A 27994-nucleotide genomic window follows, 5' to 3' on the forward strand; every position below is an offset into this window, starting at 1 on the left:
TTATTCACAAATACAGTGAATACACACACACACACACACACAGACACACTTGCACTGATACTGTCACATTACGAATGCAGCTCTTGACAAGGTCGCAAATGCTTTTCAAACTCACAGGCTGTCACTCGAAACACAACTTCAAGTGAAACTATTGTTCTCACAATTCTAACATATCATTGTAATAATATGAGAAAACTGTGTATTTTTAGTAGTTAGAGGTATTTTAGCAAAAATAACACATACAGATAAACCAGTCAGTCATTTTGAGACCTTCCCACTGGTACTTCCTGGCTGTGTCCCTTGCTCGCTTTCTCAATTTGCATAAATATGAGGAGTTTATAATGTCAGTGTGAAATGAAGCCTCCTGATGAACTCATCCCAGGTTAGCAACCAGTCCACTGATTTTATGAGTCTGCCAGTTGGAGGTTAGACATGTGAAACACGTCACCAACTGCATCTGCAAGAAATACAAGCTGCCTTCGTTTCACACAGATATTTAAATATGCATGTGTAGCAAATGTGTAGGCGTGTTTGCAGACACAAAATAATCACACTTGCACACATTCTCTACAAACACACGTCAGATAAATAAACAGAAGTGTTTTTATTTTAATTACATTAAATCTGTATATTAATGATCAGAGCCTCAGGCAAAACTGTAAATTTGATCATTTATTGATGTTCTTTGCTAAAACTATTGTTTTCTCGAGGGAAAGAGTATGCTACTTACCAAAATGTGGATTTTTTTTTACCATTTATACTATCTGGAACTTGCAAAGCTTAATTAAACAGCTTAATTCCTCTTGATTATTACACAGCTCTGTCATCTAAACTGCTCCATGTGTTAATCCATGTCTAAACCACAGGATGTGGGCAGTATGTGCAAACCACCCACTGGCAAAACACTGCACTTTAGCTCTTCCTGTTGTCCCTTTCCGCTCTCTTTGCTTTCATTTTTTAAGTTCCTGTCTTTATCGGCTCCCCAAGCAGGGGTGGAAGTGGGTCGGGACTCACCCCAGAGGAGTTACAGCAGTAGAATTTGAGCAGGAACGGAGCCCAGTTCAGGGACTCGCTCAGTGAAGGGATTTGAGCCTCTCAGGCAGCGCTAACTCACAGGTGAGGATTATGGTCATTGTTAGGGCGTTTGGGTCTGCCAATCTCAGTACGAGGGTGGGAGGAAGTGCTGCCTGGGAGGCTCAGCTCATGTCAGTGAGCACGTTTTATGGACTTTCACCTTTATTTAATACTGATGGAAGCAAAGCTGGGTTAGCCTGTCTGAAAGTGTCAGTAAATGCAAGTCGATGACTGTCGCAGCTAAAAGTCTGACAGTGTAGTATATATCGCCTCGACAGCTAACTCACAGGCCAATTAAAATTGCTCATGTTAGATAAATGATGTCTAATGATAAACTCCACACAAATGTGTAGCTTAAAGGGAGAGTGTAGATTATTTTAAGTGAGGTCGCAAGAGTTAATTATCCAGTCTATTTATTCAATTTAACAAAATGTTCTCAAGGCATTCTTGATATATTGCGTTCACAAGGCAAAACATGTGATTTGAAAGGTCAGCATGACATGGACCTTTAACCTTTAACCACCAAGGTCTAATCAGGTTATCTTTGAGTTGAACTGAACGTTCATCACATTTAAAGAAGAATGGGACGGAAGAACAGAAGGACAACCTGAAAACAAAATGCCTTTGACCACGGGGTATCACCAGCACATATGCATAAAAACGTGTTTCTGACATATTACATTCACAAGAACATGAGGTCACATGACCTTTACCTTTGACTACTGAAATTTAGAACATGCAACCTGCATAACTCCTGGAAAATCCTTCCTCCAGTTGCCCTGCAGGCAGATGACCAGTCACAGTCTCACAGTCCTGAGCTCAGTGCTATGACAGACAGCTGGGCTACAGACAGAATCAAACCCAAAGTTTGACGTTGACATGGATGAAGGGTCGTGTTTCTTCAAAAGGGAGTGCAACGATTTTCAAATCTTGCTCCATGCTTTCACACAGAAGACTTCCAGGCCACCCACCAACACACAAGCACACACACAATCACTGGTCTGATGTGCACGATGGTGTGCTGGAGGTAGGGAGTACAACATCACACAAAACATCAAGACAGAATGTGATGCAGTCTGGCCATTGAAAGGTACAGCACTGAGACAGAGTGACAGCTCCTGTGACAAAGTGTGAGCACCGTGTTCGGCTGGCAGTGGAGCATCCACTAGCAAGGTGCAGAAAAAAAAGACAAGACAAGCAGAGACAAACTGCAGAGAAGGAGGTGTGGAAAGTAAAGAAATGTTGGCTGCTTTACGACTGCTCGCAGCTCCGAGGGACGGCTGCTGTGTTTGATCTCACAAGGAACCTCACACAGGAAAGATAACTCCGCAGCACATCTCAGTAGGGCTCTCCTCTCTCCTACAACCACTGTGCACTTCTCTCAACTGAGGGCGAGAGGGACTGACACAAACAGGAGCGAGGGAGATGAAGATGGGGAGAAGATGAACAAATGGGGGAAGTATGATTTATAAACACTTGTGCTCTTGTTTTTTTTCCCCCTCTCCCAGCTTCCTTGTTGGGGGGGTAAACAACGCTGATTCCTGTGAGGGAATGTGTCTATCACCGTCATGCACGTGAACACAGAGAGAAAAAGAGAGGAGGGCCCTCCTCAGCTCCCGCCGTTCTCTTTAAGCCCAGAGGTCTATTTGTGCTGACTTCTTAAAAAGGCTTCAGGGTGTCACTTGGACACAGTGGATGAGCCTAATTGCATTTAGCAAAGTGGCAGATCTGTACAAGCGAGAATGGACTGAATGTTTTCTTTTTTTTTTTTCTTTATCGTTTTACTCAATCGTTCCTGTAATGCACCTCCATCGCTTTGCAAAGCTCTTGTCACTTTGTGTCCTTTCAACGTTTCCCCTTAATTTAGGGTTAGTTTAACACTTATCATATTGACTAGCAAACGCTGACACTTAAACAATCCACGGAGGCTATTAAGGGAGCACAGTAAACTCTCTGAACTCTCTGAGCAAATTAGCAGTTAGCAACAGCATTTTTCGCATTTTCCATCTAATGAGTTGGACCTTCATTCATTTCACAGCGAGAGGTAAATCATTATGTCTCCCTAATGTCTTCGCTTCCACAAGCGCAGCGTGGGTTTGTATGCAGAGCAGCAGAGCAGCAGACGCCCGCTCACGTGAGTCTTGTTTAGTGCTTTTCATCACGGACATCGATGCACTTGATGGTCATAAACTGTATTTGATGATCATATAATTCTATCTCTATAGCTACTCAAATCAAATCTAGTCAACTCTCAGACTGAGGCTCTTTGTTATAATAGTTCAATATCAAATTTATGGCTTTGGTGGCCCAGACTATCGATCAGCGATTTACAATATATTGAGAGGTTGTGTCCAATAAGACACGGTACACACTTCCTTACATGGCAAAGGCTGTTTGTGTCCATTTACTCTAATTAATCCAATCTAAATCAATTGCTGCTTGTGGATGTAGTAAAAAAGCTACTATCTGTAATTGAATGACATAAAATACACATGAATGTAATCTGGGGTCTCTATGAGAAGTTTAGAGGTCAACTGACATTTGTGACTATTTCAAATACTTAGAACTAAAACTAAAGAATTGGAACAGAGCTTTTCTCGATATTATGTCATGTGGCGGACTTTGTCAGTTAAGTGAGGGTTGGGAGTTTGAAAAAAAAAAAAGGCTTCAGATATTGTTATATAATGTGGCCTTCGTTTTCCATAAGCACCAGATTACTGTGGGTTAAATGTCACTGCCATGCAAGAGGTAAGTCAATGAGTGAGCCAGGTGTCTGCTGTTAGCTCAGACGTGTCAGTAATAACTGCTGAACAGAGAAGTTTCTAGATAGCTGAGATTAAAATGGAAAAAAATGACTTCACTAAAGAGCATTGGCGAGTTTCACGAAAACAAAACCAATCCAGGTTCTTTATCCTTGGGAAACCTCAGTATACGAAGGCGTGGTCATTCTTTACTTTTCTATAATGAGAAGAGGAAACAATCACTTGAATAATGTGTTTGTATCCCATATAAAGAGTTTACAAATCTCTTCCTCCTCTTCCTGACGTTCTAGACCTGGCATTCCTCATCCATCCCTGCCCCACCCCTCCCTCACTAATGAGTTCCCCACCCCAGCTCACTTGCATAGCCAGCTGCTTCTCATGAGCAATTACCCTCAATATATATATATATATATATATATACACACATATACAGGACAGATGTTTTAAAGACCATCTGCCATCTTCAGCCCTCTGGATTAATTTCCTGCTCTGGCTACTTTCTCATTTACAACCGCAATCACTCATTTTTTACTTACAATAACTGTTTCCGGCTCACCTGCTCTGCCTCCCGAAAACCAGCACTATGATTCAGAGTCCTCGTCCTGTCTACCTCCCACTACCTCCCCTCCTGGGTGACCTTTCAATAGTGAGCCGTGGCGGCCTCCATCTTGGAGGGTGTCGTGCCTCCTTGTGAGGGCGATAATGACTGTTATCATGGATGTGAGGAGGCACAGGCAGACGGCGATCATGAATGTGAGGAGGCAGAGGCGTATATATTATGAAGCCATGCGGATAAAAGGGGAGGGACAGGGGATGATGAGGAGCAGCATGCATTAGCAGCTCAGGAGACGGAGTTTCAGTTTAATATAACTGTCAGCATGTGGTATTTTAAAAGCTTCTTGGTGCCTGCAAGTTATCGACAGACTTTTCTACATACAATGAGAAGCAGTGTGTGACAAGAAAGTTTCTACCTGATTTCTCCTCTGTGCTTTTAAAGGATATTGAGTGATTCCCATTACTTAAAGAGTTACTGCAAACTTAAATTTGCTTTTTGGGCTGAACCTGGCTCATAACGCCTCCTAGTGTTTCAAACCGTCTTGGTCCTTGCAGGGTCAATGTTTACGTAGAGTCAACCATTTGGGATGTCTCTACGTCATGACATTTATACATATTTGAAAAGGTTAGCTTCTCAAGAAGTGCCCCCCCCTCCCCTGCCACCAGCAACCGCTCATGAGTGTGAATCTCATTTTAAAATCTGTGCTAAGACTAAACCCCTAAACCACCACATCGTGTACCATTCAGAGACGTGCCCTGTCCCTTAGCTGTCTCTCACTAGCTGAGACAACTGCGTATGCCAGTGGTTTGAACAGCTCAGGACCACCGCATGCTTCAGACACGGTTGAGCCACGGGTGTCTCTGCAGTGGCTGCTCATGCTGGCAGTTCCAACGGCTCGGGACAACTGTACTGTAGTTTTAGAAAGCTAGCTGGTATATGTTGTGTGTGTGTGTGTGTGTGTGTGTGTGTGTGTGGGGGGAGTGAATGTGACGCACATGCGTACTGATGGCATTTTTGGGAATTTCCAGAGACAAACACTTAAGGTTGAAATTATGCTTTAAGAAAGCAACAACGTGAAATCCATAAGTTCATTCAAACAGTATGTGTGGTGTGTGAACAAAGCTTTGAATGAGGCTGTTATTCTGGGACAGAAACTGTCTCCATTACTCTAGTCAGTGCATTCCCCGTGAACCACCTCAGTCTGCAGCTCTGTCCTGGCATGTCTTGAATGTCAAATCCATTCATTGCTCTTAGATCATTAGAGTGGACCCGCAAGCTCATGTGACTGACAGTCTCGCACGTATAATTATAACAAAGAATTACTGCTCACTCATCCTTGAATCAATACCCTTCCCCTCTCGAAAACACATTCATCTCTGTAAAAAGCAATTAAACACTGACAAATCAAAGGGTGCACTCTATGATACACCCTGCCTGCGACACCTGCAGTGAGAGGTCAAACACTGAGCGACATGAAAGATTAAATGTATCAATAATGCATTCGGGCAGAATGAATCAGTGGGGGCACCTAAATGAGGCGTCACTGCCTTGTCACATTGGGGAACAGGTGTGCTGCCGCAGAAGCTCCTGTTCCGCCGCATAAGGCGTGTATATTTGGCATGTCAGATGAGCAGGTGTTGTGTATAATTCATCTTTGTTCCATATTTCATGTACAGGAGCAGGAGAGTGGGTTTTGGAGTCTGCTGGGGGGGGCCTTTCTGGGGGAAAAAAAGGCCGGCAGCCTTCTGGCTCAGTGTGGTACACCTCTTCAGGAGATCTCTCAGTGGGATACGGTGTGTGTTTGTGTGTGTTTCTTTGTTTTAGCCTTGTGAATATGTGCATGTATGGGCATTCCTGTAGCTCCGCATAATGTTAACTAACAATCAAGCAATGGTCGGGTATTCATGTCGGGTATTTATTGACACAAAAACCCGCAAACTGGAATCTGCTCGTGAATAAAAGACGGACCTCTCCTTTAATTAAACCTCAAATGCATTTTTAATCCTATCTCAGAGGAACTGCAAAAGCCCCCAAAAATAAAAAGATGAACATGAAGTAGAATTCTGGATTAATCCACAAAGGCAAGGTAATGTACGTGAACGCACTGTCAAACCCGGTTTTCATTTTATTTTACTTTCAAACGTGATAACCCTGCACCCTAAAAAAAGCACTACAATACGGTTTTAAAATATACATTTTGCACAAGTGAGACAAAAGCCTCACTTTATTTGAATTGTAGTGGATTCTATCACAGCTTTGTGAGGAAAAAGGGATTCAACTGCAGCACTTAAAGTAAAAAAAAGTACAGAATCTCAGCCTCTTCTACATGAAATTGGCAGTTCCCCCTTCAACAACAATACAAAGGAGTCGGTGATCTGTTGCTCAGATGCCTGGAAGGAATTTGCTTCAAAACCTTTTTCAACTTTGCCTGTAATTCATGTGCTGTAGAGCTCACATCAGGTTTCTTCCATTGCTGTCAGTGGGGTGGGGTTTTTCTTTTTTTGAGCAAAGGTCTGGCACTGGGACAGATAGAATTCAGTATAACACAGTGGTTGAATATATTTTTCATTCGTGTCAGAGGACTGCTGAAGCAGGATTTTTGATGTTAAGTAGGTTACGGTGGAATTGAATAGGACATTAGATAACATAAAAATGACTTGGTTAAAATGAATAGTTTTTGTTTTTACTTCTCTGAAGCAGATTGGTTGAGCGTGACTTCCCATTTTTAGCAACGGCTCGGAGAAAAATAATTATAAGTAAAGTGAAAGGTGTTGCGATAATTATCACCAGACTTTGCAGTTTCAGCTCTACTGATCTTTTAAGCTTCTGTTGCCGTTTTGGCTCAATGGTCTGCTACTGTTTAGTTTCACAATCTCTGCTCTCATCAGCATCACTGAGGCTCCAGCGACAGCAGTGAAAAAAGCCTCTATAAAACACCTGCATAGCACCATAAGGCAAAATCAGCTGTAGTGACATTATAAGGTGATAATATGATGCATAATATATACATATATATGTTCATGCTGGTTAATATGTTCAAAACTTCACATGTCGAGCATGCGTGTTACTTTCCCTTTTTCACTGAAGCTGATATTGGGGCAAATTTCAAAATAAATTAAAAACCTGACTTGGGTAAAAGCAATATCTGGAAATAGAATAGCAGTGGTTGATTGCTACTGATTCAGACAATGCAATGGGGGTTATGATGCCACTTTTATTACCTCCACCAAGGAGGTTATTTTATCACTGCTGTTTGCAGGAATATGCAAAACTAACTGAACTGATTTTATTGATATTTGGAAAGTTGGGATGGGGGCCGAAACAAGAACTCAGGGATTTTTGAAGCTGATTCAATTAAAGGGGTAGATCCAGGATTTTTTTAAAATATATCTGAACATTATGAGATAGGAGGCATGTGCTCTTCCAGGGTCTTCTCCTCCAAGAGGCTAATGTTTTCATCTGAGTTTGTTAGTTAGCAGGATAACACAAAAACTACTGAACCGATTTCCATGACATTTTGTGGACAGGTGGGGCATGATCCAAGGAAGAGCACATTTACGGTACTGGTTCTTTTTTTTCCACTTTCATTAACATTTAAAGATGTGGGTGTCTATTTTTTAAATTGTCCTTTATTTCTCAGAGAATAATTCATGGATCTTGATTAAAAAAATATGTTTAGGGGATTGGTATTTTATGAGTTGGTACAATTTGGTGCAGACCAAAATAAAAGTTTGGATCTTGTGAATTTAAATCTGTTTTCTTAAGGGTACTGTTGAGCCTTGGTGGAAATCTGTGTGCCATTGTAGTTGTTAACTATGACATTTAAAAGCTGATAAAAAGGCAACCTCCGTAATTTTCAAGGTAATGAAAACCAAATAGCTGGGCAGAATGTACAAAGAGTTCATAATTATAATGTCCTATTTGCTTTGTTAATTCCATTCTCACAGAAACCTCTGATTCCATTGTGTAAGGATCTATTGTAAAACCCCTTATTATGCCACTTATACAATTTTATGTTGTGCACATCCCTCAGTGTGATTGGAATGGGATCAAACAGCGGCACAAACAACAATCAAAAGCCTGGTTAAGTTTGTTCTTCCTGATTAGCAGCAAAGTTGTATCCTGAATACGCAACAGAGCCTCCAGAACAAAACGCCTGTTGATATGCATTTGAAATGATCAAGGCTTCGCTCAAAAGCCGCTTCTGTCCCTCCCACAAAACAACCTCTTATCCAAGGCCCATATGAATAAGGCCAGTCACTTTACAAAGACAGATGGTAATAGTGTAGTCAGTCAGGGACTGGGAGAGCCATGTGTTTGCAGCTCTCTGTTGCTCAGTCATAACAATATATAGTCAAATGAGGTGATAAATTCTGATTAGGAGACATAAGGGCCATCAAAAGCCTGCCAGGCATGTAACACATCATCTGTACAGGAAGACAAACACGAGTCCTCCACCAGTCAGCAGTCATCCTTCTCGATTCTGGCCGAGATGGGCACCCCGTGTGATTGCCCTGAAATGTGGTGGCGATGAAGACAAATGAAAAACACAATATGTTATGGTTAGCACAGAGCAGCGCACTGTAACAGGCAGAAGTCAGTTTAAATGCCAAAGAGGATAGAGGACTTCTTAACAAGATATTTCCCTATGGCTACTGATGGAAAGTAAACACATATCCACACAACATTGATATTATGGATATTCAAATATTTGTTTACGTTATACAAATCTATGTCCACTTTTCTCTCCAACATGTAACCTATGTCTGATTTGGTATGTTTTGTAATTTATCTTCTGTATATATTTTGGGTGTAGTCTTTATATGAGCATTACAGGTTTCTTTGGACTTTGGGAGGAAGTCGTTGTATCTGGAGAAAACCCACGCTCCTATCTATATAATATTGTTATACATGTTACATTTCTGAAAGTCATGTTATACGATACATTTTGATTGATTGCTGCCAGATCCTGGTTCCAACAACCTCACTACTCATGTGAGAAATGTCCACAAACTTAAAGGTCACATGTCTGGTTTTCCATAGTCAGCCGTGTATTCTGCGTCGGCTCACTCGTTTTGGAACAAGACACTCAACTCCTTCCTGCTGACTCATTATGAGCAACCCGGGATAAAAATGTCAGCTTAATGTTTAAAATGTAAATGTGCAGTGGGAGGGAAATAATCCAATAAAGGCGGCATCAACGGTTGTCATAACAACCTACATGCTACCTTTAATGTGGATGCCAAGACCTAAAGCATTTAAGAGATCTAATTTTAGCTAATATTAAATATGCAATGTTTAGTTATTTTTTGAGTGCACTGATTTGTTTATAAGAGACTACTCTGTGGTTGATGATGTTGCCTGTAAACCGTTCATTAGCTCCGGCAGAAACACTGGGCCTTATTCGCCCGTGACTCATCTGTCTGAATTTATAAACAGTAAACAACCCTCATCACAGGAAGTACATTTAAAAAAAAAGACAACATCTGATCCCAAACAAATGATTCTTTGCCATGCTTCACAATCTCCCTCATATATTGCTGCGAATGTGCATTGTTCTCCCTTTATGTGGAAATATTGCTGACATATCATTGGAAAAGGCCCGGAATACTATATTAAACAAACAATGCGCTCCAATTTCCTGGAATGGTACACTGATCACCATGCATGGTCGGAATTGAATTTTGCTGAAATGTGATATTTGAAATGATTACGTCTCGGCGAAGGCAGAGTGAAGGAAAAGAGAACCATTCATAAATCATTCCTTGACATTGCTGCTTCATTACCCCAAACTCACTTTCTCACAGCCTCTGTGTGTCTGTCATCAAAACTCCATAATCCCTGTCAAAGCTGTTTGGATTGTAGGTTAAACGTGACTCAAACAGGGGGAGAGAGGAGGAGGAGGAGAGAGGAGGAGAGGATGGAGAGAGGGAGGGGGGTTGGGGAGGACCAAATCTCCTCTGGATGGAGCTCCGTTCCACACACTCCTATGATAATTACATCTCGCTGGCTTTCACTGGATCTATACAGGTTTTTTTTTTTCTTTTTCTTAAGGTGCCAGTAGGGTACAAATGGATTCAGCTCGTAATAATATTGCTCCAAGCAGAGAGGATTGTGCCCTCAGTGAGCACATGAGAGAGCTGATCGTGGGATTTGTCACCAGAAATGTCAGCTTGATGGATTTAAGTCAAGGTCAAGCTCTGATTAAATAGAAAAACGGAGTGCTGTTATGGATCAAATGTTTGGAGAGCAGAAAAGAGAGCAAAAGAAGCGAGTGCTGCACAGATTCCAAGGACTGCAACCTCAGACCATGTAAAAAAGCTTATGGTCAGCAGTGAATGATGTTAAGCACAGAGCGTTTTGGATCAAGTGGGTGAAGGACGAACATATTTCACCTGAAGCTGATCAACACTCAGTGCACCACAAGAAATGATACAAAGCTAAACAAGGTACGAGAGGAAGAAGCAGTAGTCAGAACGTTAAAAAGTTTATATTTGCGGATGTTTAACTTTCACATCTTAATATTAAGGGATGATTAACCCACTAGAGGGCTCAAAGATAAAAGTACACCATGCCATCACCACACACACACCAACCATCCAGTATCTTTTGTGGCTGTCAACGAGTGCTCTAAATTCTGAATTTGATTATACAACTGTAAAAAAGAGTTAATGCATGGGTTTGGGCCACTGCACTGCATGACGGACAGGATTCACACAACGTCAGTTTCCCTGATTGAAAATGAAATGTAGGTCAAGTTGAAAGAGTGAATAATTCAACATCCACCATGTGGTAATGAAGGCAGAGAGGTCACATCCCTACTCAGTCACGGATTCACTTTTTTAAACGATCTACGTAATTACCTCCTTTTGAAAATACTTTAGATATAGATCAGTGGATGGCAAAATTGGGGAGCCTCAAAGTTAAATTTTGTGCAAGATAAGTAAGCCACAGTTAGCCTACTAGCAAAGTAAGGGCACATTTAAAAAATATGGACCCAAATGACCATGTCCTGATGTCGAAAGGAATTTGGGAGAAATCTGCGTTGATGCCAGAAAAGCCAGTTTCAGCTTTCAGTCGCTGTTTGGTGAAGTTTCGACATGAAAAGTACTTGCTTAGGTTTTAGGAGAGAATCATGCTTGGGTTAAAATACATGAATGCCTTGAAGGCAAACTTCTCCCATGTGCATACAAATAACTCCACTCTAACAGCTACAACTGACTCATTTTAATGTGTACGAATGTGGACAGGGTCCAAAATTAGTACCCACAAATCCCAAAATCAAAAGTAAAACATTGACATTGGCATATAAAATAAATGCAGTCAGTTGCCAGTGGAAGGTTGCTGACATTGGCCTACTTCACTTTATTTGATCCTTGCTGTCAATTGTTGCTATAGCTCGACACAAGAGATATAATGTTTGGCACCAGGGAAGTGTGTGGAGCTAAAGCTAAGCTCACACACCATCTTTCTGGGAGTTAGATGATACAATTATTGCTACTCGCATTTTTATGACTCGACTGGATTTGAGGCCAAAGGAGGTGAGCTGTTTTCAGACTCAACGAGTGGGAAGCTATATTTAATGAAAGCAATACCACTGCATATATAGTATGGTAATTACTGTACATGGTAGGATAAGCTGATTTAATGATAAGCTGGCGTAAGTTTAAGAAAAATCTTTAAAAACGAAAAACAAAGGAACCAACAGAGAATGAAGGAGTTGTTCTATTAAAGTCACATTTCAAACCTTATCCAGCACTGACTTTATAAGTGATTCATATACTGGAAATAAAAAGCAAACAAATGCTGCCTGGAGAGACGTCTGACGGTCGCTGTCCATGGTGCTGAATTCTCTCTCCCTCAGCCTCAGTCTGTCTGTCTGTCTGTGTCCATCTGCCCCCGGTCTGTGTAAGCACACGTTGCCAGTGTCACTCAAGACTGTCAAAGCAAGGCCGCCGCGACAACCTCTGCCGCGCTCCCACTATAATGTCTCAGTCAGGTGATATATAGGCAATCTCTGTGTCCACAGTGTCAGTGGTTGCAGTCAATATGTCCTTTTTACTGGTTCGGTATGAGCCTTAAAAACTACCCCCCAGCAGGTGACGCCCAACGATGTAACCATGACCCATTCAGATAGGTGTCACACAAACATTGGCCCCTCCTATCACACACATACATCAAGCCTTGGACTATCTTCACAGTAATGTACTGTGGCAGCTGATGTGATTGAGTGTGTGGGAAGCGGCAGACTTAGCTGCTGTGCTGGTAAAGACAGCGGCTGATTGACAGCCGCACAGTGAGGCAATCTGGGAGATATAGTGCTTCCAGTCAGACTCCCATCGCTTTCCACAGGGAACATTTTCCCTTCCTTTATCCAAAACCACATCTAAAAAAACTAAATACATACATACCATGCATGTACACTTGCACACACACATACACACAAATGTATAGGCAGACATACACCAGTATAGAGACAATCACAATAAATCATTATCATTTAAATGAGGATAAAAATGTGTTTCTTCTCTTCACAGCGCTGTAAAATGAAATGTCGAATCACTCACAGCATGCGACCTGGAACCTGAATTGAGCTGAATCTTGGCTTTGAAAAAATATCAACCAAACACTTTAATGTGTTTTTTCTCCATCGTTGCATATTGTGATTTTTAAATAATTGAATTTTTACTTACTGTGCGAGTTCACATCTGCTGCAGATTTTATCCACACCAATTCATTAAATGTTTCACCCTTTTATCTTCCGTTGGTTCTGAAAGAGAAAAGAAAAGCGGTCCCTTTGTTATTTCTCAGGAAATAGGTTTGCATTCATGGAACGGATGAACAATCCGAACTAATGAATCATTACGACATAAGAAAGAAAAAGAGGGATAATTTTAATTTAGAATGTGTCAACAGTTTTTGAGAAACATGTCAAATGCAGCAGCAGCTTAAAATTAACAGTGAGCTGTTTTTAGTGCAATTTTCTTAAAACTTCTGCTGCATTTTACACGTCATAGCAAAATATGGATTTCTCTTTGAATATGCTGTGTCTTTAAATCTATTACTGTTTCTATTAGTTATTCAATTTTATATTGCTCTAATAAGGATGTTTTATGCCTTTATATAATATTAATTTCACACATTTAAGAGAGGCCCAAGGCTCATGACTGTTTCGCTGATTCTTACAGTAGGTTTCACAGTTAAGAATTCTAATTCTCGTTTTCAGTGGGTTAATTTAATCCTAACTGCTCCTCTGGTATATCAACATTAATTAAAGATGGCTGAGAGTGCAGCGCTCTGTGTGTTGGGTTATAAGTTAGCAGTGCAGGTTTTACTCTAAATCTGACAGAATGTGTTTGAGGCAAGGCTTTCTGGGAGAGGGTCAAATACAATAAACAATTAGACATTTTAGATTTGTAATGTTAATTTTGTTTGTTATTACACTGAAATATAGAAATGGTTAATTTGGGTTTAACTGAGCTTTTTGCAAATATGTTGTACGTTTTTTATGTGGCGTCAACCCCAAAACTAAAATATTTATCAAAACTGACATTTAGCCACAACAACTGACCTTAACTGACTTTATCATGCATCATTACCTCTGCTAAGGAGGTTATGTTTTCATCACCACTGACTTTTAGCAGGATTAAGCAAAATTTACTAAACCAATTTTATTAAAAGATGGTGAAAGGGTGGGATATAGGCCAGGGAAGAGCCGATTAACTTTGGGAGCGGGTTACATTAAGGTGGCAGAGGCAGGACATTTTGAGATAGGGCATTAGCCTAATCGAAGGTAAGTGCTCCCCCAGTGCCCTTCTAGTTAGCAAATGTTATAGTTTGACAGTGAGAGAAAAAGCCATTGCTCAGTTCTTAATGTGTGCAGATCATATTTAGTAGGGTAGTATATCTGACTATTGTTTATGACCTACTAGCTTTTACAATCAATAAGTAATCGACTGCTAACTAGCTAGCAGGTTTAAATGAAATGTGCAGCCAACACTGAATAGATTATGGACCAACACACTCAACATTATGTTGGTCTTTTTGAATAGTATAATCAAGCAAACCTTGTTGATGGACAAACCAAAGCCAAACCAGTGGGCCTAGTTTGCAGGAACTGAGGGGGTCGCAGTGATTAAAAAGGCCAATTTGGAGCATTTGGAAATTACAGCTGGAAACTTGGTGAAGTCAACACTTTTTAGAAGAGATTGTGAACCATCAAGCAGCTTCAATCAGAGCACATTCTGGCAGAGACAGGAAGAAAATCCTGCTACAACGTCTGAATCTACTGGCGAGTTTGCAAAACTCCCTCAGGCATTTGGCAAGAGGTTTCAGGACAAAGAGGAAGGAATTGAACATGTTATCTATTTAGCTATTTTTCCATTCTGAGGAGACATGCACTTAAGTTTAAATACTACTGTTAGCACTTCTTTTCAAACTTGGAGAAGCCGCTGTGCGTGTAGCCTCATCATCACTATCCTCTGACATCAGACACCTCACCAAAGAGGAGCATCAGAGGTTAGTTTGATATATGTATTCAATACATTTGTATGGCTCTCAAAGGTATATAGAAAAAAATGGTCCTCCACAGGAAAAGGGTTCCTCACCCCCGTCTTAAGGTAACATTCTAATAGAACAATTCAATAAAGTTAAATGGACCATTTAGTAATATGAGTAAAGTTCTTTATAGAGAAAATGCAGATGAAACAGACAACAGTCTCATACTAGAGACTGCTCCCAAACAATAAGCTCAGAGTGCCACTCTCGTTTCCATTTTCTCTCACCCCCCCAAGCCATGCATATTCCCTTTCATGAATATCCTTTGCAGAAATTGAATTCAGCCGTTTTCTGAGAATGCTTTTCCTGCTCAAGTCCCTTTAGGTAACATGAGAAATCAGCAAGAAGAATGAGCTCAATTCAATTATCCTCCTCTGTACTCAGGGGTGCCAAAAAGCCTTTAACAAATCGAAGATGGCTAAAGTCGATTCAGGTAAATGGAGTAAATCTCACTGGAGTATTTAGGTGGGGGATAGAAGGAACGAGGGACCATATCTTGCTTCTAAAAAAGCTGACAATATAATCTGCCACTGAAAGGGATAAAGCTTTGGGAGGCCACAACAGCTTTGTGCCAACAACCGTCCTCATCAGGGAAACAGGAGCGAGTCCAGTGTTACGTTTGTTCCACTCACCAGGCTTTATCTACTTTGTTCGCAATGCAAGATGACAGCTTTGATTTTCGGCCTTGTCTTCTTCCAGTATACTACACCTCTGACGTTAATGTAGAACCGATGCCTTTGTCATGGCCGATCACAAACATTTTGTAGAGATTTGCTTTCCTGCTCAAAACTGTCGCCTCGATACCTAAAGCAGCGGAACCCGTAGTTTTTCATGCTAAACAGAGAAGAGATGTTTCCCCCACTAGTTGGGTTGTCTCATTTTGTATGTGGGACTTTATTTTTATTTTCTTGTCAGCGGAGTGACCTCATTAAATGTGGGGGTGCTGTGGGCTGCAATAGATTTTGTGGGTGACAATATATCTTTTGGTATTATATACCAAGTGCAAATCTATTTTTGCTTCAAGTATGCATGAATGTATAGATTAATGAATGTACTGTAACCATTGACAGTACAAAGTACAAAGGATGAGCTAGATAAATAGATGATATTAATGTTTGACATGTGCACGGAGCAGAAAGGCAGCAGAGCAGATAACACTCTCTCATGTCGGATCCAGTTTGTTGCTGCTGCCCTGTTCCTGTGGGAAGCAATTTGCTTGTCTTCCTCCAGGCTGGAGCTGCGGTGGCAACGCTTCCTCTACCCCCGAAATGAAGAGGCCTCTGCTGGGGGAAATCACCTCCCAGTTTGGCCTTTCCACTGTGAGATCCCTCATCTCCTGCGCCACAACCTCTGAAAGCACCTGCCGCGCGACCATTACCAGGGCGCTGGGGCTTTAAGCAGGGGAAGATGGATCTTGGGGCTGTCCCAAGCCGAAGCTCTGCACATCCCTCTTCTGTATTCCTAACCATTATTGTCTCGCTGCCTCCCTCACTTTCCTGCTACTTCTTTTTCTCTTAATGCTATTTTCCTTCTCTTTTGTGTGGTTAGCCCCTACAGTACATTGCTGTAAAATGAATAAATATCTGGAGGTATGAGCCATATCAAATAAAGTAAGCTGATGTGAATGGCTGTGACATGCGATCACAACATTTGAGGAGTGTGACAGAAATGTATTCACTCAGTTAAGGTTGGTAAAGCCTTAAAGCAGTCCACTGGAACCAGCAGACAAATGGACAATGATCTTGGTTAACCATTGTTTTGGGGGTAGGTTACAATAGTCCAGTATTTTTTGTGGCCATATAACAGTTAAAACTCCTTCAACCATTTCTGTTTCAGAATTTGGCACAAAAACCAGTGGAATGTATAGAGATCACACCAGAAAAGTCGTTCAGGATGTCAATTTTATTTACTTGCACACTGACAGTGTGGGCTAAATGATTTCCCAGCTCTCTAATACAAGATGACTTCTGTCACTGGCTCAAGTCAGTTTGCTGGTAATACTGTCACATCCATTCCTCCTGCATGAATACACCTCTAATTGTATGAAACCCCAAAGACAAAACATTGACGGCGTGCTTTGATCTGCCATGTGGGGCTGCGTTTGAAAGAGCCAGCAGGTGGTCTGAAACAAACCTGAGAGGGAATCCGTGCCCTGCCTCCCTATCACACATTCAAACCTTTCTGGCCCTTATCACCTGGCCCCCACAAAACAGCCGCTCTAAGCGTGGTTAAAGTGCAACCACATCAAAACACACGCTTTAAAAAAGGCACAAAGCTCCTCAGCTTTTCATGCTGTAATTGTGTTATCCGCATTTTTTAATTAGTGCAAACTGTGAACTTCTCGAACTTGGGAATAACTCGATATATAGCTCGACAATGGATGAGTTTTATTTATTTGCTACCTCCGCCAAGGAGCTTATGTTTTCACTTCTGTCCATGTGTTTGCTTGTTTGTCGATTGGTTTGTTTGACAGCAGGATTACGCAAAAACAAAACAGATTGCCACTCAACTTGGAAGGATGGGACATGAGCCAAGAAAGACCCAATTAAATGTTGGTGGGGATCTGGACAAAGGAACGTTTACAGGATTTGGATCTGAAAAATCTGCCATATTTAAGAGACCGATATCTGTGAGTATGCACAATTTGGTGCAATTTAAGGGGACTGTTGGGCCTTGGCAGAGGTATGCGCTCTATTGAATGCCATTCTAGTTTGGTACTATTTTCTAAAGGATTCTACTGAGCAAAAAACTTACACTTACTGGCATGTGTTTTAAATGAACGTATCTCAATACATATTGGCTTCCTTCCCATCTCATATCACAGGACATGTCATTGATGAACATTGCTAGAGTTTGAATCGTGCATAAGTGGACCATTGGGAATGTTCATAATTGCCACAGTCCAAGATTATTCAGCAACTCACACAGAGTCGATCAATAAAACTATGGACTAAAAATGAACAGGCAAAGAGATCTGCTGTTGATTTTACATATTTCTATTGATTTTACACAGTGATAGAAGATCTCTATAATATACCAATTTTCTCATTAGCTGCCATTTATCACTGATTATAAAGATGCCACTATAGCTCTGTCCCTCTCCTCAGCTCTTTTTCTCCTTGTGTGCCTCTTGGTAAAATGCTCAGAGTGTTGGTGGAAGGCCAGAATATATAAATGAAAATGAGGTGTCCAGACCCACAAAAATGATATGCAAATTCAGAGAAGCCTAAACCAAAGAGGTGGAACTAAGTAAATAGTGTTCAGCATAAGGCTCAAAACGGAGGAATTGATGAAATAATTATATTTCCACCAAACCAAAAATTGCTAGAACAGACGTTTGTTAAATGAACAGGGACAACAAGTAAATAAAGAGAAAGGAGCATTAAACAGGACTTACTATAAAGTTATAGTAATGTCAAAACAGTAACGTGCCTTAAGCAGGCAGTGTTTAGCATGCCAACATTTTTTATGGAAATATCCATAATTTTCAAGTACGATTTTAATGCAAATGACCTTTGGCTGACCACACCCCTCCCTGGAAGTGCATGTGGCCTAGTCTGGCCGGGGCCTGCCCTGTATTTACAGTGACAGCACTTCTAGCCAGGCTGGTATCAGAGGAAGTGTAGTTTAACCACGCAAAACCAAAAATGCCACCCTTATTGTGGCCCTAAAATCAATTGTTGACCTAAAAGCAATTTACTGACTTTGGGGATCCCCTGGTGACAGGGGATCACCAAAGTCAGTAAATTGCATCCTCTGTGGACCATTAATGTACAAAATTTCATCTATCCAGCGGTAGTTGAGATTTTTAAGTCTAGACCAAAGTTTTGGACTGACCGACCAGCTGTCAGGTCGATAGAGCCATCAACTTGAGAGCTGTGACCTCTGAGGTCGGCTTCTTGGCAAACCCAAACTACTTTTATAAGGTGAGAGCGTGAGGGAAAGGCTTGATGCATTACTCAACGTGCAGACACACCGAGGAGGCTCAGAGCCACAGACAAAAACACTAATGAAGGAAGTCAGGTGGAAAATGTAAGAACAGTATTACTAATTGACCTGACAGACACCTCCAGTGTGTCTCACAGGAAAAGACTAGTGGCATGGCCCATAGCAGTAGTCTGTGTGTGTGTGTGTGTGTGTGTGTGTGTGTGTGTGTGTGTGTGTGTGTGTGTGTGTGTGTGTGTGTGTGTGTGTGTGTGTGTGTGTGTGTGTGTGTGTGTGTGTCAACAATTACCAAGTTAGAACATCTACATTAAACAAAGAATTGTATCAGACTGCATTGCATAGCATCAAATTGTTAAACTGTATTTTCTCTGAATTGAATTGTGACTCTTGTGTCTATACGTCTTGGAACCGTCTTGGAACAGAGAGATGCAGACTGCTACTCTTTGTTTGGTGCCCTCGCTCTCCCAAAATATTTTTTCTCCCTTAGTGTCCCTTTATCGTCTATTCATCTGTCACTCAGCGAGGGGCCCACTTCCTTTTTTCAAACACACTCTCAGGTATGACCACACACACATACTGTACACATTGTTCTATTTTAGAGGTTACTGCTCGGATCCAATCCCAGCAGCGCTGTCCCCAAAAAGCTTCCTCCATCAGCGTAACAGAGTGCATGTAAGTGCTGGAGCGGATATCGCAGCGTGTTGGCTGACCCTCTAAAGTGACAAAAAGTAGCAGCAGCAGCAACACATAACAACAACATCAGCACTACAGGCCACACTGGAATTTTGTGCAGCACACGGCAGTAAACCCAAGAGCAAAGAGGTCCAAGAAACTGCAACAGAGAGGAGCTCCTGGTAATTGAATGGGATTTATGTGTTTAAGTTCACCACATCATGCCTACATCTCCCTCCTCCATTTTTACTCTGCATATTGTAAGATTCCTCACCTTCACACAGCAACACTGAGGGATTGTGTTCTCCTGCATTTGCATTAGACACCTCTCGGGGCATAGGGGCACTGAGCTGGCAGTAATTGGGTTTGATTTAATGCAGTAATGTATCCAACACAGCTGTCGTGCTAAACAAGCTTGTGCACACAAGTACCATCTATTTACCTCTGGCGTGAATGTGTTATCTCAAACACACTGCCTCGTGCTCTCAATTAAAAGCTCCGGAGTGCAGAAGTCATTTGTTTTATTCAATTCTCGATCATTAACTTCCAAAATATTATTTAATGAAGTTTTAGCTGGTGTGGCCACTCAATAAACCAGAGAGGAAACATCGTGTGGGGGTTTGAAGAACAGAAAAGACTGCAGAGGGGCAGAAATCCATGTGAATGCACATTCCCTTCTGGATACGTTGACGTGCACTTGATGTATCTAACAAGACACTAAAAGGACCTCAGTACCACACAGATCACCCGGGAATCAGAGTAAATAAAACACTTCTCATTTTTTATGAAGGTTTTCAAAATGTACTCCACTAATGTTTTGTTCAAATCTGTTTTAAGTTTAGAAGGGAAACAAAAAACCATGTGGGAATATGGTAAACTTCTCCCATTTTCTAAATGTAGGCCACCCCCTGAATTTATTTTATTAAATCAATCATTGAGAAGGAAATTCAAATTTTTATGAAAGGGAGAATGCAATAGGTATTTCACTACAGCAGTTATGGAGCAACTTGTCAACTAGAATAATATCATCCTTGGCCATCCAGAACCATTAAGGAGTAAAAATCCATTTGTCTCTTTCCCCTGTGAGCTGCCATGTTAAAGAAAACACGTCTCTGACGCAGTGCACTGTCATGTCAAGACAGATGCTTGCATCAGATGGAGAAATGGAGCAAAGTGTGAGTACACCCACACAAATTTGTGTGTACATACACTTCACAACTTTTCCAAGCAGAACACAAACACATGAATAAACCACGACTTGATGTTTAATAGTGTGTTTGGTCACATCATACTACATTGACCTGATCTCAACATGACTCTGCACCACTATGATTGCATGCAGCACTAAGCACACACACACACAAACACAGTTATGCAGAAGCAAGCAGGAACCCCACAGTATATGCATTTATCCAGCCAGTCTCAGCTGGGCGGCTTAATACCTGCTCAACCTTGTAAATCAATTCACGAACAGAATTTCATTTTCATATTTCACTTTTCGATCGGTCAGTTGCCCCAAAGCTCAAACAGCTCCCATTTAACTCACAAAACAAGTGCATAAATCAAACCGTGACCTTTTTGTGGTGAAACAAGCAGAAAACGCACAGTAGCATTCGTTGTCCCACGGCGTCACTTCTCACACTGTGTGTGTGTGTGTGTTTACTGGACCACAGACTACAGGGGTTTTCAAGCCTTTGCATAAAGTTCAATAGAAGCAATAAAACACTGCTGCATACAGTTGAATTGCATATATTTACTGTTTCCTTTTTTAATATATGTATGAACTGTCAGTGGTGGTTAGAGGTACATTTTATGATGGGAGGATTTAAAACAACAAGAGTGCAATATTGTGGCTGCAAGAGAGTGCATCATTCAAAATAATTAACACATTTTAACTCTTACAAACGCAAAGTTGAATTAATAAGCAATCAAACACAATTCCACAAATCCTATGCCAAAGATAGATCAGTTGTTTCAAATTAGATTTCTATATCTATCTTAACAATAAAGTACATTCAGTCTGATCAAATCTAACTGTGCCTGATAAGTATTTTATGCAATAGAGAAATACTTAAGATTGAGCTAAGCCAAAGTTTCACATACTTTAATAGCATATATGATCTTTTGCCAAGGATCTAATTGGATTAATTGAATTAGACTTAATTTGTTCACACGAGTTGGCAGATAAAAATGTGAACAGGCCTAATGCATTAGTGAAAATTTAGGACGTGCATATGTTCCAAAACAGAACGTACATGCCTCCATTTTGTGTCCACAGAAAGTGTAGAGTTAGGTCTATACATATCAATGATGGATCTTAATGTTTTCTCCAAGTCACTTTCACTGTCAATAGCGACTGTCGTCATAATCTGTCCAATCACTTCATCACAGCCTTTGAAGAAATCAAGAGTTTCAGACAATGCAACACAATCAGGCTGACGTAAGAGGAGAGGCTTCTGTTCACACACACACACAACGTACTGATGGAATTAACTAATTCTCCCCTGCTGATTATGTAAATACCACTAGATTCCAATCTCAAAACACCATTAATCATGTCCGTATGCTTTGACTGCGTGTTGTTTTAATTTCCCTGTGAAGGGCTCTTTTGAGAAGCAAAGCTAATCAATTGTGTCTCATTATCGTGGCATAGATCTATGTCTGTGACACTGGACACTCTGCACAGATATCGACAAAAGACTGATACTTGAACAATTCGGCGCTACAGGAGAACATCAGTGGTGTGACATGCCACAGTGCAAATTGGAGTTCACCTGTCAATGCCATTGATAATTAAGCAGCAGCTAATTACTCATGTGAAGCTGTAGCCTCAATAGCTCTTGCCAAATGCAAGCATGAGCATGCTAACATGCTCATCAACGTTTTCCACAAAAGTCATTCAATCTATGGCGGTACTCATTCACCACAGATTCTGACAGGTACTCAGACTTAAAGGGCACTTGAGGGTACGCGCCGAACTGCCGCTGAAAAAGACTGTCTGTGTGCATGGTAACAACTTTATAAAACTCTATGTAATGCACCAACAGATATAAAAACCAGGAAGAGATCTCTTATGTTATTATGAAAAGTGTAAAAAAAACATTTTTTTTCATTAGGAAACTGTGGCAGGACAAATTATATGGCGAGTTAATTAATGGGAAATACTTATCCTGATGATAATAATCTCACTTTTGCTGAATTCTGAAAAATACATTATTTTGGTTATGAAGTTTACAGGAGTTGTTAATGGAATATTCCATTCATAATACTGTTAACATGTTACAGAGCATATTTATGACTCGGCCATTGCGTCATATGTCCAACATTCCCGCCTTAATTTTGAAAACCCCAATTGATATTAATGTTATTATTGAGAATGACCTTATTCAGGTTAAGGTCATCAGAAAATGCAGTTTACATTGTAGGGTCTTTTCTATTGTCTAAATCAGGTTAACATTTGAGTATCGGTTTCCATGTGAAACTGTTTAATGCTAATATGCTGATGTTTGGCAGGTAATGTTTTGCCATGTTTAATATCTTTAATATTCCTGCTTTTGACGGCAATGACATTGTTTTTTTGGACTTGTTCAGGAATAAAACTATGAGTACTGAATCTTCAAAAAGATATGGACTGCTACATTAGCATATGATAAAGTGAAACATCCATGGTTTCTTACATTAACACACTTCTCTGACCTTGATGTTTGCTACTATTATTTGCAATTAAATAAACCCATTTTTATTATTGTCACCATCTCTGAGCCTATAACAAGTATCGTGTGTCCCGCACATAAATCATCACAGGAACAGCGCTTGCCGTTTAAATTAGTCAAGGAAATAAACAGAATGTCGCAACGATACTAATACCAAGACTTTCACCTCTTGCCTGTGCTGGTACTTTAATTATAAACTGTTGTGCAGCATGCTTTTAATGACTCAGTTTTAATAGAAAGCACAAATTAATTGTGTACATCTTGCCGTCATGACACGTTGAAATAATCCAGGGAACTGGAATAATGAAGAATCAATGGAGCAACATATTGGATGGAGAAGTTCATCAATATGGTTGTGAGGAAAGTGCAGGCTCGCTGCTTGTGGATTCCTGTCAGGGCCAAAGAGTTGGGGAACGACGTGTGTGTGTGTGTGTGTGTGTGTGTGTGTGTGTGTGTGTGTGTGTGTGTGTGTGTGTGTGTGTGTGTGTGTGTGGTGTGCGCGCGCGCATGTGAGCTCTTTCCAAATTAATCACATCTTTAATCAGTTTTTTTTTTTTTTACTTCTCTGATGCATATTAAATGACACCCTTTATAATGAAGTTGGTGACCCATGGACCCATGAAAATATAAAATGAAATAAAATAAAGAAATAAACAATCAAAGGCTGTTCAAACAACAACCCTGCAATATATTGTTATTGAAAAGTGCTCTGTGGCTTCAAAGTCACGAGGAGCGCGGTGTCTAGACGCTGGCTAAATGAGACGGAAATTATTTGCATTTTCCTGTCACTCATCCCAGCGGGAGACACATTTGGGGCTCGTCTGCCAGACATGTCTGCACTGTTCCTGGGCTTGGATTGCTTTCTGGCCACTATCTCATGTGAGGGACAGTGATCCCACATTTGAATTAACATGCAATCCACTTTGGATAGCCTTCTATGAAAATAACATGAGAGGCGAGGATGGGGGCAGACAGACTAATTTAAAAAGCAGGCCGTAAAAAAAAAAAAAGCTATTGGCAACACTGATGGATGGAGCAGGAGCAGGAGTGGAGGGAGAGAGGGAGGGGGGTGAGTAAAAAGGAGGAAGGGGGTCCTTTCAAAAACATGTGGCTGGTGGGAGGAGATGCATCTTTGTAGCGTGTATCCATATTTGAATTATGTTAAGATAGGAAAGGCTCCTGCGCTTATCAAGGTGAGCCACCCCTGTGCCCTATCTTCTCCCTCCACCAGACTTGGACAGATCATGTTATCGGGCATCTGCTGATTCTCTGAGCACACAGCAACCTGTGAGCGATTGGATGTTGTGCCATTTACTTTCAGGACGTGACGTTGAAACAGTGGGATGTTGGTGCCACAGTGCATTCAATAAGTTTGTGCATACGATTGATTTAAGATTTTGACTTTCTTACAGATACGAACAGGATAGGATAGGATATACGAGTGGTCCAGACCTGCATGAGGCACGTTGTTCCCTTATCCATCAATAATCATCTGATGCAATGCACCAACAAGTCTCTTAGATCGTGTCTTTGAACAGTTCACAAATGGTGAGCAAGCACCCTGGTTGCCAACACTGATCGAGCGTTGATCTGAGGCTTTTCTTTGCAATTTCCCAAAACTGTTGAGTGGAAAAATCAGGGCTAAAACTGTGCAGTGAGAGGCAGTACGTACGCAATATGACAGGTGTAAAGAAAAAAGTGTTTTAAAGTGTGAAACGAGGTGCTGTTGTTCAGGATGTGACAGCCTGTGCACTTAACTCACAGGCGTATTATCATGCTCCTGCTGGTGACAAGGTGTGCCCGTAGCCACAGCTGCAGGGGCATGTGGCATGATGGGAACTGGCTGACAAGCGGTGGGTAGCCAAGCGTCGGGAACAAATCTGCAGCAGCCAGTCGGCTTGCGGGCGAGAGGCGAAGTCCAATCGCCTTCCGCTGTGCATTCACTTCCACAGCATCCTCCTACTGGAACCCTTTGGGTGAGCACAGCTCTAAATGGTCAGGCTGAATGAGGGAAAGCTGTCAGTCATGCTGAGGAGCCACTTCCACGCATGTGACACGCTCTCTTTAAATAGATGTAGACAGTTTTGCTCTGGTGATAAGATGCTACATGACATCCTCATGGTAAAATGTTGTTCTGGTGACACCAGGAAATAGGTGACATCACACAAATCACAGTGTGGAAATGCCACACTGGGAAGTGTAAGTGTGACAAACTCTTTTAATTTTTTACTGAAAGTGAACACTGATTCCACTCTTTTGGTATTAAAGTAAGCGCTATGTTAAGAGAAATAAACACCAAAGGTTAAAGTCAGCTACTGTATTATTTCGACAAGTAGTCCTGAAAGAAAGGATGCGAATTGCATGTTTGTCGATGTGCTCGTAATCCTGTTTCATGCTCTCATGGAGAGGAGTTGCACCATCATCCCCAGGCATGACAATCCCACCTACAGGAGTATATCAGCAACCTCCGCAACACCAGTATGACTGATGTGTTTACGCATTCTCTTATCATATTTACCCCCACAGTGTCCTCAGCACAGACTACTCCACATTTATAAGAAGTGATTCACAAACCATCAAGAACAGTGGTGCATTATTTGAAAATGTGGGGGCAGCTCTACTGATGCTGCTGCTGCAACATTTTTCTTCATATAGCAGCATATTGACTATAAACCTCTACCCAGGATGTGAAGAAATAACAATAATCTAGTTTGAGCAATGCATGGCGCGGTTTTGTATAGCCGACCTGCTTCTCCCACAGTGGGACTAAGTGCTCAAGAGGAGGGGAGAAGGGGGGAGAAGGGGGAGAATTCAATCACGCCTACATGCTTCCATCAGGGTGAAATCGAGAAATAAATGACGGCCTGGTATTCATCCCTTACCCCATGATAGGTGTGACTTTCAGTGCCCCTCTGATAGCCCAAAAATGTACAGCCCAGAGGTCAGCCTTCAGAAATAGACAAAATGATTTAGGAGATATCAGTGACAGTCGAGGTGATGCACTCTCTCCCTCTCTGCTGATGTATGCTGTTGCCCAGACAGAAAGAGGAAAAGATAGAAAGAAGAGGAGTTGGAAGTAGGATGAGATAAATAAATGAAAAAAAGCCATCTATTGATACTGCTGCAAATTTTCCACTGGCCAGCTCTGACAAAAATAGATGATTTTTATTAAGAGCCTTGGCTTTGAATCTTCCATCTCATATATCTCTCCCAACAGAGGAAGGCCATCTCCATGCCAGTCATAGTGCCGCACTGCTGTTATTTTGAGTGGAGTTCTCAGTGGCTTTTAATGTGCATTGTGACGGGGGATGACACACTGTATATAGAGTATTTTCGTTAACTTTAACAGAAAAGGGCATTTAGCATCCCTCAGGTCTTTAGTTGTCAAGATTGGAATGATTTGTCAAAGTCAAACGGTATTCGTATTTTTCATTTTTGTGTAAGAAAATAAAAGGACTATAGTTCTGTGGCTATTATGAATATTCAGAACATTTTTCAAAGAGGATAAAACACTTCTGGGGTTTAGATGGCACGTAAGCATCAGCCCTCGACATTAGTGTATGTTGTGGCTGACTGATATTTAAGAACTGGTGTTGCTAGACGACAAGCTGACAACCTGCTTGCCCTACAGGTCAATGTAGCTTCAAAACGTTGTGGTGAACTCTCAATTGTTTTTGTTATTTTATCAAGTATATCTTATTAACAGGACAATATCGGATTGAGTCAAAAGAAAGAACAAAGCCCCAGTTCATCGTTATGAAACTACACGTCATGCAGTGCAACAATCCAGCATATTTCTGTAGTTATTTTATAGATTCTAGACAGAGATGAAAATTTACATCATAGTTGATTGCCTGTTTTATTTTCTTCTCTGCTTGAAGCATTCATATGTGGAGGTACTGTATTGACTACACACACACACAAACAGTACAACCTGCACAAACACCATCATTACCTTTCTTCCACCCAGGAGCTTTAGCCCTAGATTGTTGTACTCACAGCCTGAGACCTCTGAACCCGCCCCCACATCTCTTCCCTCCCTGGGGAGTCTCTTGCCACAGCTTATTTGTGCTACATGCTCCGTCACATCCCTATGACAGGCGCCATAAACCACTGTTGAACAAGATAGCCCACCGCCCTGCTCATTGGAAGGCCTGTGGGACTACCATGGGAACACGAACAAGGGGACAAGTCGGGTCTTATGTTGATCAATAATGTACTCTCTCCACCATCACTCTGTCACCTCCATTTCTGAGAAAACAACAGAATAAATAGCAGAGCCTGGATTTGTTGCCTCCAATGATGGATAATGGCTGATAACGTCGCCTTGGCAACTGTTCTGCAGTGTACACACAACATAAGGGTCTCAAGCACTAGCTTTTCTTACTCTGAGCCTTTATGTCTATACCCTTATTGGCAGACTGTCACTGTAAACATCCTTATATAACTCAAATTGACAATAGAGTAAATAAATGCTCCCCTCCACAACCTTTTTTAGATATAAATACTGACAAAGTATACTGTGCCTTATTTGTGCTGCTACTAAAAACATAGGAGATAATTCGCAAATAGAAGAAATTAAATCTTCAGCTGGGATAATATCATAAGTACTTTCAGTATATTGAGGCTGATTTTTGCAGCTGTTCCCCACATGAATCATCCTGTCCCTCTGTCCACCATCTGTTAAACACGTGACAAGTGTGTACAGATAAACA

Source organism: Hippoglossus stenolepis, chromosome 22 (genome assembly GCF_022539355.2).
Source record: "Hippoglossus stenolepis isolate QCI-W04-F060 chromosome 22, HSTE1.2, whole genome shotgun sequence".
Classification (NCBI taxonomy): Eukaryota; Metazoa; Chordata; class Actinopteri; order Pleuronectiformes; family Pleuronectidae; genus Hippoglossus; species Hippoglossus stenolepis.